We start from the raw sequence: 13,117 nt of genomic DNA, 5'->3' as shown, positions 1-13,117 counted from the left end.
CCACTCTCATTTTCCTCCCACTGGTTTTATCTACCGACTTGACAGGCCTGGCAATCTTCCAGCCAACGTCTCCACGCCCCTGTAACCTCCCCATCAATTACAAAGCTCCACTGACTCTCCCACAGATGCAAACGTTTATGCATTTATGCAAACAAAAGCTTGAGAGTGAATGTTCTTAAAAAAAACACCTTTTCTTTGAAACAGAAGTGTCAAAAGCCTCCCATTAATTTCACCAGAAACTGCATAATGGATCACAAATTAAGATTATATTTTTCAGCATACCTTCATACATTCCACACAGATGGAAGCAACAAGAGAAAATGTCAGTTGTTGTTTCCACAACCGTTATTTTTCTCCACTGAAAACCCTTCACTATAATTTTATTTGTTTGAGAGACGCAGTTGTGTTTTAGTTTCATCCTCTGGCCCTGTGCTGTGCTAAGGGGACACTGCCAGGCACTCACGATAAATGAGATGTGGCAAGGCAATCTGCATTGAGAGCCCGAGGTCATAATAGGTGCCCTCATACATAGATTACCTAGTTAATGCACCTCTAATCATTCAGAGGGATGGACAGAACACCCATTGGCACTTTCTGCACACACACTTGGGTTGTATGAAATAGGATTGACACCAACAATCAGACAACACTGATGTTGTTTTGAATAACTTTGCAGAGGCAACTGCAGAAATAATTTCCATGTGGGGGATATGTGCCCTCAAAGGATTACAATAATAGTGTAGTCATCAGAGTTAGACAAATAAATAGACACAGCAGACATCTCTATGCTCACACTCATGATTGTTCTTACACAACACACTGCCCAGCACACAAATGAAGCACAGACGTGCGCGCATTCTAATATAGTCCCCTCCTTTTCCTACACACACACACACACACACACACACACACACACACACACACACACACACACACACACACACACACACACACACACACACACACACACACAAACCCCATATGCAAAGATAGAGTACAAGTAAGAAGATGCTGTACTCTACTGGGTGCTGATGTTGTGGTGATGTTAAATATTTGGGGGTTCATTATTGGGGTTCACCGCGTGCAGCAGATTTATTAGGAGACCATGCTGTTGAGAGAAAACATGGTGTAAATTGAGCATGCAGGGCAATTTGAAAAGTGCCTCTCAGAGCAGGCTGACACTGCAGTAAAGGGATGAGGTGTAGAGCAGGTCCCTGGGTGCCTGTCAGTGTCTCAATAGATGTGTCAAAACTCACTTATGGAGGGGGATTTACTGCCAATCTGACTCAGTCAATGAAGATGCTCGATCAAGGGTGCACAAAAAAGCACAGATGTACTTATGTCTGCCAAGTGGGACAATGGCAGGGAAATTCTCTCTCACATTCTCCCTTGCTCTCACTGCATCTTTCTTTCTCCCCTATACACAACTGTACATTCGTGTGCATGCACAGCGATGCTTTCACACATACAAACATTATATGTAGTAACCTATCTCAATGCATGCTTAATAAGAAAGCCACTTTATTTTTGTCATTGTGCAGTGGTTTGGTTACAGTGAAATTTGTCTTCTGCATTTAACCATCCTATTGTATAGGAGCAGCTGCAGCACCTGGGGACCAACTCCAGTTCTTCTGTCCATTGCTTTGCTCGGGGGCACAGACGAGAGTATTAATCCTAACATGCATGTCTTTCTGATGGTGGGAGGAAACCGGAGCACCTGGAGGAAACCCACGCAGACACAGGGAGAACATGCAAACTCCACACAGAAAGGACCTGGGATGGCCTAGGGTTCGAACCCAGGACCTTCTTGCTGTAAGGCAACAGTGCTAACCACTGGGCCACCATGCCACCCAGTAAAAATCCAGGCGTAGAAATTACAGAAACATTAAGGCAATGAAAGATATCCTTGCGAAGCAGCTGAATTTTACTGTCACACCACAGAAAGTCCCCAGCCACAGAATCAGCGATCCATAACAACAACATCACCGGCCAGGAAGCAAGCAACTTTGGACAAAAGTTTCAGCCTGCCTTGATAATGCAAAGCTGCCAGAGTCCAACATCACAAGAGAAGAGAGGATTGCACTCATGACTCTCATTAAAGACAATAACATCATCATTCTTCCGGTGGACAAATGTAGGTGTACTGTTTTAATAAAACAGACAGACCATCATGAGAAATTTATGTCATTACTTGGTGACATACATACTTATGAGCCCCTGAAATAAGATCCAGATAGTGGTTACAAGATAAAGGTGCTATAATATCTGAGGCTGTCAGAACAGGACAATGCTACTGACATAATTTTCTAAGTTTCTGGCATCTATTCTTAACCCATTGGTAGGCAGTACTGAACATCGCATACAGATTTTGTGGACAAGGTGAGGGACGTCATCATGAAACAATGGTCTCTTATGTTATGTCCCTCTTCACACCTGTTTATATTGCTGAAGCAGTGCAGGTCGTCCATATGAAGTTACAGGACAAACCAACTCTTCACAATAAGACCACCCTTAACACTGACCAGGTGTGTCTGCTCCTGAAGCTGTGTACTATCCACATACTGTACTTACAAAAGGCAGGACTATAGGCAGAAACATGGGTATGCTATGGGTTCCCCAGTTGTACCTATTGTTGCCAACTTGTATATGGACGAAGTGGAAAAAAAGAGCTCTGATGTCCTATCCAGGGACACCACCTAGCCATTGATTTAGGTATGTGGACGACACCTGGTTTAATATCAAATCACAGGATTGGGTTCCATGGCACAAGCAGAGCAATACAGTGTAAGCTGTCAATTGGCTACATGAACAGAGAAACGACCATCCCTGAACCAACAAGGGGCCTAAGAGTATATCTGTCGCCATCTTACAATGCAGCTACTAATCAGTCCTCTGTAAATAGTACACATAACCACTGTAACTCTAGTTAATGTTCACAGCAATTTGCATATGTTAGATCACTGGTTTTGGTGATTACATAAATCAAGAATCAGGAAACATTTATTGTTATTTCTTTCATGTACTTGCGTGCATGCGCACACACGCACGCACGCACACACACACGCGCGCGCGCGCACACACACACACACACACACACACACACACACACACACACACACACACACACACACACACACACACACACACACACACACACACACACACACCAACTCTGGGGAAGCCTAGCCTGAGTAGCTAAAATGTAGGAAGCAGACTCAGAACTGTTTCCATTCAACCAATGTGATTTCTGTACAGGGTGTAGCTACATGTGAAACAACAAACAAATATGGACAAAGCAAAGGAAACAACTTAACAGTTAACTAACCTTAACTGAACAAAACTCAACTCATAATATAAATTAAATTAACAGCACATGCACACGTCTACACCCTGACGTCCTACCCCCCTAACAACTCCACAGCAACTGCTTAAATAGTCCCTTGGAGTTGATCAGCAGCACCTGAGTTCAGGCTGCACCACTGCGGCAGGGAAAGCCAACACCTGTTGATGGATGGTGGGACAAATGGTGTGTTCTCACCTACTTTGTCACACACCCCACCTTAAGACCGTTACTCCTAAGAGTCATGGGACAGGAAGTCAGCAATGACTTTCTTGTGTCCCGGTCTGTACCGGACCTGAAAACGATAGAGCTAGAGAGACAAATACCATCTGGTAATTCTAGCATTAGTGTCTCTCATATTGTGAATCCACTGCAATGCACGATGATGAGTCTCAAGAACAAACTCTTTGCCAATTAGATAATATTACAAGGTATCCAATGCCCATTTTATAGGTAGGAGCTTCCTTTTCAACTGCTGAATACCACATTTCCCTTGGCAAGAGTTTTCGGCTGATGTACTGCACAGGGAACTGGTTTCCATCCTCCCCTCGCAGCAACACAGCTCTGAGACCTGCTCCGGAGGCATCTCTCTGCACGGTAAAGGGGAGAGAGAAATCTGGACACTGCAAAACAGGTTATTGACACAAATATTTCTTCAAGTCTTTGAAAGCACTCTCACTTTCCTGAGTCCATTTAACCTTTACTGGGCTAGATTTTCGAGTCATGTTAGTTAGTGTAACAGATCTTGATGAAAAGTTAGGGATAAATCTGCAATACCAACCTACTAACCCCAAGAATGACTTCAGCCTCCTCTTGGTTGTAGGTAGTGGTGTAGCTGCAAACACCTCTACCTTTCCTACCTGAGGTCAGATGCCTCCACCTCCATTCACATGGCCAAGGTTCTGAACCTCAGACTTGGCAATGTGACACTTCTTTGTATTGATGACCAGACCAGCACTCTTGATACGTTGAAAAACATCAGTAAGATGTTGCACATGCTCCTGCCAGGTCCAGCTGAAGATAACGATGTAGGCTGCAGACTTCATCCATCAACCTCTGAAATGTTGCTGGTGCTCCGTGCAAACCAAAGGGCATCATTCTGAATCTGAACAGGCCACTTGGAACTCTGAATGTTGTTAAGTCTCTTGAAGATTTTGCTAAGGGCACCTGCCAATACACTTTGCAGAGATCAAGGGTCATCAGGAAGTTGGCATTTCCCAAGGTAGACATATCATTCAACTTTGAAAAATTGACACAGAATCTCAGTTTAGGGTCATCCTTCTTTGGACCCAGCACCACAGGGCTACACCAATCACTGCAAGAAGGCTCAATGATCCCTGTAGCCAGCATGACCGCCACTTCTGGCTCCAGCTCAGGAACAAGTCTGGCTGGAATGTGGCAGGTGGTGTCCCTGATTGGCTGTTGTTCTGATGAACGCAGATTAATCTGATGCTCAATGAGGTGTGTACAACCTGGCTTAAGACTGAAGAGTTCTGGCGTCATGTTGACTTCCAGCTCAAGGCGTTTATCTGCTGTGAAATGACTTAGATCTGGAAACACTGGAGCCGCAAGTGCTTCCTCGTCAACAACAGTGCGTGCCCACAGGGTTGTAGACTGTTCTGGTCATTCTACCCATTCTTTCAGAAGATTTATGTGGAAGACTTGATACTTCTTCTGGCAGTCTGGCACAAAAATAGTTCATATGTGAATGGACCAGTCTTCCTTTTTATCTTGTATGGTCCCTGTCACTTGGCAAGGAGAGCACTGTCAGATGTTGGCAGCAGTAGGAGAACTTTCTGGCCCTCCTGGAAAACCCTCCCCCTAGAAGCCTTGTCATAACTCTGCTTCTGTTGCAGCTGTATTTGAGCCACATTGACATTAACTAACTCCTGAAACCGCTCGATTTTGTCCCTCATTTCATTTTCAGGGCATATGAGAGCTCACTGCACTGCTGTTGTGGCTTGGGACCCTCCCAGGCCTCCTTCAAGACATCCATTGGGCCCCTCACCGAATGTCCATACAGAAGCTGGAAAGGTGAAAACCCAGTTGATGCTTGTGGGACTTCTCTGTATGCAAACAACAGGAATGGAAGCTATTAGTCCCTGTCTGATCCTAAGTCACTGACAAATTTCCTCAACATGGACTTCAAAGTCTTGTTAAAACGTTCAACAAGGCCATCTGTTTGCGGATGGTAAGGACTGGTCCTCACACTTTGGATTCCCAGCTAGCCATATATCTCTTTCAGCAGGCTTGAAGTAAAGTTTGTGCCTTGGTACATGATCATTTCCTTTGGAATTCCAACTCTGGAGAACAGCTGAATGAGGCAGTTGACAATCTGGCAGGCCTTTATCTTCTTCAAGGGAAAGGTTTCCGGATATCTTGTGGCATAATCACAAATTAGCAGTATATACTTGTGACCGTATATACTTGTGGCCTGCACTACTCCTTTCTAGAGGGCCTACAATATCCATTGCAATGCGCGAAAAGGGTGTGTCAATGATGGACATGTTAATGAGGGGAGCCCTATCTCCTTTCTTGCCTGGTGCTGTCAACTGACACTGGGGACAGGACTGACAATATTTAACTTTGCCAGCATACTGCTGGGGCCAGTAGAACCATTGCAGAACCTGGCTAATTCCTGAATTTAGACACCAAATGGCTAACACTGATGTCTTTGCAAACCTGAATGATTGCTCGTTGCAAGAGGTAGACAATGTTAGGGGGAAGGAATTACAGATAATCATTAGGCTTTGTTGCAACCTATCAGACAATATTCAGGGCTAAACTTTTCCGTGGGTGTGTAAGAACAAATTTGTACATATGAATGATTGATGAATGAGGCCCCAAGTCCTGTCTCTACCACCCCACCGGCCTTATGACTGTGCCATAGATTTGCAACCCGGAGTGCCTCTGCCCAGCAGCCATCCCTCTACCGGCCGGAAGAAGACGTCATGGAAATGTGCATTCGTGATTCCCTGGCTGCAGCTAGTATATGCCCCGCTTCTCCGGTGAGTGCAGGGTTTTTCTTTGCGAGTAAGAAAGACGGCTCACTTAGACCGTGCATTGACTTTCGTGGCTTTAATCAGATAACCGTTAAGAAAAAAATGTCCATTGCCACTAATCAGCCCTGCTTTTGCCCCCCCGCCCCATGGAGCCGTGGTGTTTTAAGTTGGCTCTCCGCAATGCCTACCACCTTGTACGCATTACGGAGGGGGATGAATGGAGGACGGCATTTAACACACCTCTTGGAAACTTCGAGAACCTGGTGATGCTGTTCGGCCTGACAATGTTGTGTTCCAAGCCCTAGTAAATGATGTGAAGCGATTGGGTGCATTGTGTTCGTATGTATGTCCAGCTGATATTTTAATCTAATCCAAGGACCTCGACTCTCACCAGCTCCATGTTCACCAGGTGTTCCAGCACTTGCTGGAGAACAAACTGTTTATGAAGGCCGAGAAATGTGAGTTCCATGCTGCTACCTGATCCTTTTTAGGCTACATCATTTCTCAGGGACAGGTGCAGATGGACCCCACCAAAGTCACGGTGGTAGCGGAGTGGTCGGTAACTGCAACGGTTCTTGGGTTTCGCTAATCTTTACCGCCGCTTCATCAGGAACTATAGCCGCCTGGTAGCCCCCCTCACAGATCTTCACCTCCACTACCACACAGTTCCACTGGACCTCTGAGTCGGCGTTCCAGAAGCTGCAGCGTCGTTTCACCACTGCCCTGGTGCAGCGCCCTAGAAAGAGAGAGTTACGTCAACTCCGTAGACGTCAATGGACCAATTATTTAACAGCAATTGCGGATCATGGGAGCCCCGGATAGTTCCAAACAGTGCGACCCGGGGCAATAGGATTTCTATGGCGAAGGTATGTTTCTCGCATTAATCAAAGGTTAATTTACAGGTAAGAAACTACAGTTGACATTTTAATGATGATCATTTACAAGCACGTTTGAATCAAATTAACGATGTAATTTAAAGCATGATAGCTCGTCAGTTTCAAACAAAATATTCGTTTTAATGTTCCTACACATGCGCATAGAATATGTGTAAGGTTGGAATATATCTATCTACTCATATATTTTTGTAATGTGTGTGTGTGGCGTTAGTGTAGATAGCGGGACCGAAAACTAAAGCACTTATGATCCTAATTCTTTTTGGAGGTTGTAGGTATTGTCTCAGAGAGTAAGGGAAACATCCCAGAAAATTAAAATTATGCATAATTATGCATAAATATGCAAAATATGCATTTTTCAAAAAATGGCTAATAACCACTTTTCTCGGCATTTCAGATGATCCTGAGCATCTTTGATTTTTTTCACCTATCTAAAAAAAATTTCTGGGACTTAGAAATGTTTTGGCATTATGCAAAATATATGCATTTTTGCAAAAATGCACTTATGATCCTATTTTTCTTTGGAGGTGCTAGGTATTGTTCCAGAGAGGACCAGAAAAATAGCAGAAAATTCAAATTTAATTATAATAATTATGCATAATTATGCATTTTCTAAAAATGCAAAAAAAAAACATTTTCTCGGCATTTCAGATGATTCTGAGTATTTGGGGGGAGGGAGTTGGAGTGGGGGGGGGTTTAGGAGCAGGGGGAAGGCGGTTAGCTGGCAGGATGAAGAGGAGGAAGATTTAGACGGGTGGATAACGAAACCGCTACATTGTAGCGGGGTTCTTCTAGTATCTATATATAAATGTAAAAACCTGAAAATATTGGTTAGTAGTTACCAGAAATCCCGGCTAAGCAGTTCATTTAAATTACCCGCCAAGCTTCGTTTGGAACGATTCAGCGGCTACATTAACCACGTGACTCTCTGGCGTTCTGACCCCTCATTGACGTAACTCTCTCTTTCTAGGGCTCTGCCCTGGAGCTCACCCAGCCGGACCCGGAACTGCAATTTGTGGTGGAGGTGAATGCTTCCAATGTCGGTAGATGCCGTTCTCTCCCAGCACTCCCCTGCCAATCATAAACCTCACCTCTGTGCTTCTTTTTTCTTGTAAGCTGTTCCCCACAGAGAGGAACTATGATGTCAGGAATCAGGAATCCCTGGTGGTGAAGGTGGCGCCATTGGCAGGGGGGCGTGGAGCATTCCTTTGTCTGGACCGACCACAAGAACCTGGCATATATTTAGGCTGTCAAACGCCTGAACTCCAGGCAAGCCAGGTGGGCCTTGTTCTTTGACTGGTTTAATCGTATTGTCCAGGGTCAAAATTTCCAGCCTGATGCTCTCTCCTGGCAGTTTGTGACGGATGACACCTATCACCAATCTGAACCCATCTTGCCCCCATCATGCATTGTGGCTGCTGTTCTCTGGTAACTCGAGTCCTGCATCCGTCAAACAACAAGAAGTATTTTTAAACTCTTTTATTGAATTGTTCAAGTCATCCAACCTTTGTTGGAAGGAAACTTTTATGCTGACAACCTAGTATGTCAAAACTTCTTGTGCCCAGACAGGTGTTTGCCATGCTTTGTTTAATTTCTCACTTTTTTGCAATTTGTCTCATTTGTCGAGAGCATACTGATATTGACATACAAAACATCGAGCTATTATGTATTAGAGATTTAATTTAATGAATTCTGCAGCCTGTGGACGCCAAATATTTAACCCACCATACTCTCTTGTCAGTGGTGTATCAAGTAGGATATATAAATGAAAGCATAGAGAATAAATGATGATGAAAACGAAACAAATCTTAAGCATATTACAGGCATATGAGCTTTTTATTCTATTGCTTTATTTTCGTTTTATCACCAACGCTTCCTTATCTTCACAATATGTCCACTACAAATGTACAATGTTCAGAGTAATTTATGTGCATGCCACTAACCATTTAAGGATGTTATCAGTTGTGTTATATTTTTTTCCCTTTCATTATGCAGTTTTCATGTGGAAAATTGATAAAGTACCTATCACAATCCATCTCTTTTCTCAACTTGCCTACTCCTTCAAAAGGCCACAGGTTATCCCAGCAAACCTTGGATAGAAGGTAGAAAGGCACCTCTAGGCAGGTTGTGAGTCCATCACAGGGCAATCACACAACCACTCCTATTCATTTCTATGGACACAAAAAGCTGGGCTGAAATTAAGAGCAATTAGAATAACCATTTAAAGCAAACACAAATCTAAAATTACTATTCTGACTGTATATTTATCTGAATCAAATGACAATTCTAAGCTAAATTAACCACTGCCTGTCAGCATGGAGATGATCCATGAAAGCAAGCCTCCTCTAATGGATCAGTGCTAAGGGTGAGATGGTTAAATATAAAAATGTGCAAGCTTCACAGAAATAATTGGGTGTTGAATCTTTGCAAACAAATAATAAGCTCTTGTTAAAGAGTATTAGAGACGCCCCCCCCCCAATCCTTAAATACACATTTAAACTTTCCCCTTTTTTATTTTGGGTTATTTATTCCAAATTTTTTTCAAAATGAACATAACATCTTGTTCAGACTGCATAAATTCTTACACTTACTGAACTGCTGAACACACATTTCAGCTGTTCCTACTCAGACACTTGATATGTACAGTGTGTATGTTCACTCACTTGTGCAAAGATCTGTACAAAATCTAATCTTATTTGACTTTCCCATCACTATTGCAGAGAACCAGCAATTGGCCTTTTTATTTTAAGGAATTGCTTGTTTGTTTGAATTGTATGTGTGTTTGGGGCACAGTGGCCTAGTGGTTAGCATTGTTGCCTCACCGCAAGAAGGTCCTGGGTTCAAATCCCAGGCCGTTTGCTTTCAGTGTGGAGTTTGCATGTTCTCCCCGTGTTAACACGGGTTTCCTCCTACCATCAAAAAGACATGCATGTTAGGGTTAATACTCCTGTCTGTTTGAGTTGTCCCACCCAGAGACCAAGTCCTGTCTGAGTTGGTCCCTGGGTGCTGCAGCTGCCCACTGCTCCTATACAATAGGATGTGTTAAGTGCAGAGAACAAATTCGTTGTTATACAATAAAAAATACAATAATAATAACAATAATAATAATACAATATAAAAAATAAAGTGGCTTTCTGGGGAAAAAATACATTGTGTACTTTTTTTCAGTTGTGTTTAAAACCATGCAATCCAGGTGCCACAGAGAAACATCTGTAGGTTTGCTTTCCAAACACACATCACACCTCTTCATTTCACAAATAAGATGCCCTTCAATTGCACTAAGACATGGTGAAATCTACTAAGTGAAATCTTCTAGTTTAATGTTTAGTTAAAATAAAAAGTTGCATACACATCGTTCTACATGTCATATAGTTGGAAACCACTAGTTCAGACTAGCATGCCAACAAGGTTTAACTAGAAACGTTCCCTTTTTGACAATAACTTGATGAAAACCGATTTAATTTTACTATACCTCACCTGTTTTGTGCTATTCTGCAATTGTTCTTATAAAAACTCAATGTAAGAAGACATGGAGTCAGCTACGATCTGCAAAATCCTGTATGAGGTTTTGCATGAGGTCATCTCAACAAAATAAAAACCAAACCAACAAGGTTCCAAAACCAAGCTTGGCTTTGGAACAATCCACTTTGGCACAATAATAAACTGAATAAGACTGAGACACTGAGCCACAGCTTGACTTCACAGAAGGCATGGACTCTCAGCAAGGGTATACTCAAGACCGAGCAACTGGAAGAAAACACAGACACAGCTAAATAGTCAAGCCTCCAGATGGAAGCAAACACCAGGACTGAGTCAGAACAAATTGGCCGAGTTGCTATTGGCAACCAGCTCCCCAATGCTGTTGGTGTTGCACAGTTGTTAAATCCTCCCTCCTCCACAGATGGTCTCTGATAGCCTCATAACACAGTCATGTTGTGTTCTCTGGAATCCTTTTTTCACCTCAGGGTCCAGGATCTCCTGCAAGGAGACCCAGGACTGCTCCTATAGAATGTACCCATCCGAATCTGTCAAATACCGGGTGATGACTGGCTGGTCAAACTCCCATGTCCCCCTCAGCACTTCCACAAGGGTAAAGAGTTGGTCTGTTGTTCCACAGCCAGGACGGAATCCGCATTGTTCCTCCTGGATCCGATGTTCGACAATCGGTCGGAGCCTCCTTTCCAGCATCCTAGAGTAGACTTTCCGAGGGAGGCTGAGCAATGTGATGCCCTGATAATTGGAAGATACACTCCAGTCCCCCTTTTTAAATATGGGAACCACCACCCCAGTCTGCCACTCCACAGGTACTGTCCCCAACCTCCACGTGACACTGAAGAGACGTGTCAACCAAAACAGCCCAACAATGTCCAGAGCCTTCAGAATCTCAGGGCGAATCTTAATCCATAGCCGGCGCCTTGCCACCGAGGAGCTTTTTAACTACCTCAGAGACCTCTGCAAGGGATATAGGTGGGGCATCCCCTGAGTCTTCAGACTCTACCTCCTCCACTGAGGACATGTTAGCCGGGTTCAGGAGTTCCTCAAAGTGTTCTTTCCACTGCTCAACAACATCCCCAGTCCGGGTCAACAGATTCCCTCCCTGGCTGAAGACAGCCTGAGTCAAACCCTGCTTCTCCTTCCTGAGTCGCCGTATGGTTTGCCAGAACGTCCTTGAGCCCAACCATAAGTCATCCTCCATAGCCTCGCCGAACTCCTCCCACACCCGAGTTTTTGCTTCCGTGACCGCCGAAGCAGCAGCCCTTCTGGCCTCCCGGTACCTGTCTGGTGCTTTAGGAGACCCCTGGGCGAACCAAGTCCGAAAGGCCTCCTACTTCAGCCTGACGACTTCCCTCACCACCAGTGTCCACCAGCGGGTTCTTAGGTTGCTGCCTTGACAGGCACCAATGACCTTATGCCCACAACTCCTGCCCGCCGCATCTGCAATAGAGGCTTTGAACATGGCCCACTCAGACTCCATGTCCCCAGCCTCCCTCGGGATACACGAGAACTTCTTCCGGAGGTGGGAGTTGAAGACCTCATGGACAGGGGCCTCTGCCAGACATTCCCCTTTCACCCTCACTACACGCTTGGGTTTGCCAGGTCTGTCCGGCAGTCTTCCCTGCCATCTGATCCAACTCACCACCAGGTGGTGATCAGTTGACAGCTCTGCTCCTCTCTTTACCCGAGTGTCCAAAACATACGGCCACAGATCTGATGATACGGCCACAAAGTCTATCATCGATCTTTGGCCTAAGGTGTTCTGGTACCAAATACACTTATGAACTACCTTGTGTTCGAACATTCAGATTTAATTGCCATAAATTTGGACAGGTTTCAGGTTGAACATGTACGGATTGAACATGCATGGGTTGAACATCAGGTTGAACATGCATATGTGGTTGAACATACATGGAACAGCTTTTATACTGAGTGTATCAATGTTATAGACAAACATGTTCCCTGGACAACAATTAAGTTTAAAGGTAGACATTTACCTTTGATTAATGGTAATTTATAAGTCTCTTTAAACAGAGAGATAAGACCTGGGTAAAATATCGCTCGACAAAGGTTTCTGCTGATTCGAATGCATGTAAACATTTAAGGAATATATGTACAACCAAAACAAGAAATTCTAAATCTAATTATTAAAAAGACTCTTTAGCTAATGACTTGTAACCTAAACCCTTTTGGAACAGAATCAATAGTAATGATAAGAATAAACTTAGTTATATCACACCTAAACAACAACATTCTAAACAGCATTACAAGGTGCCCTACACAACAGGATAAAATAATACACATTGGCACAACAAAGCAACAAAATAGAATAAAAATATATAGGAAATAATGCCAGATCCGCTCCACAGGACAAGGTTAAACACGGC

This window comes from Lampris incognitus, chromosome 9 (assembly GCF_029633865.1).
Source record: "Lampris incognitus isolate fLamInc1 chromosome 9, fLamInc1.hap2, whole genome shotgun sequence".
NCBI classification, from domain to species: domain Eukaryota; kingdom Metazoa; phylum Chordata; class Actinopteri; order Lampriformes; family Lampridae; genus Lampris; species Lampris incognitus.
The sequence above is the reverse complement of the archived record's forward strand: the minus strand, read 5'-3'. Positions refer to the sequence as shown.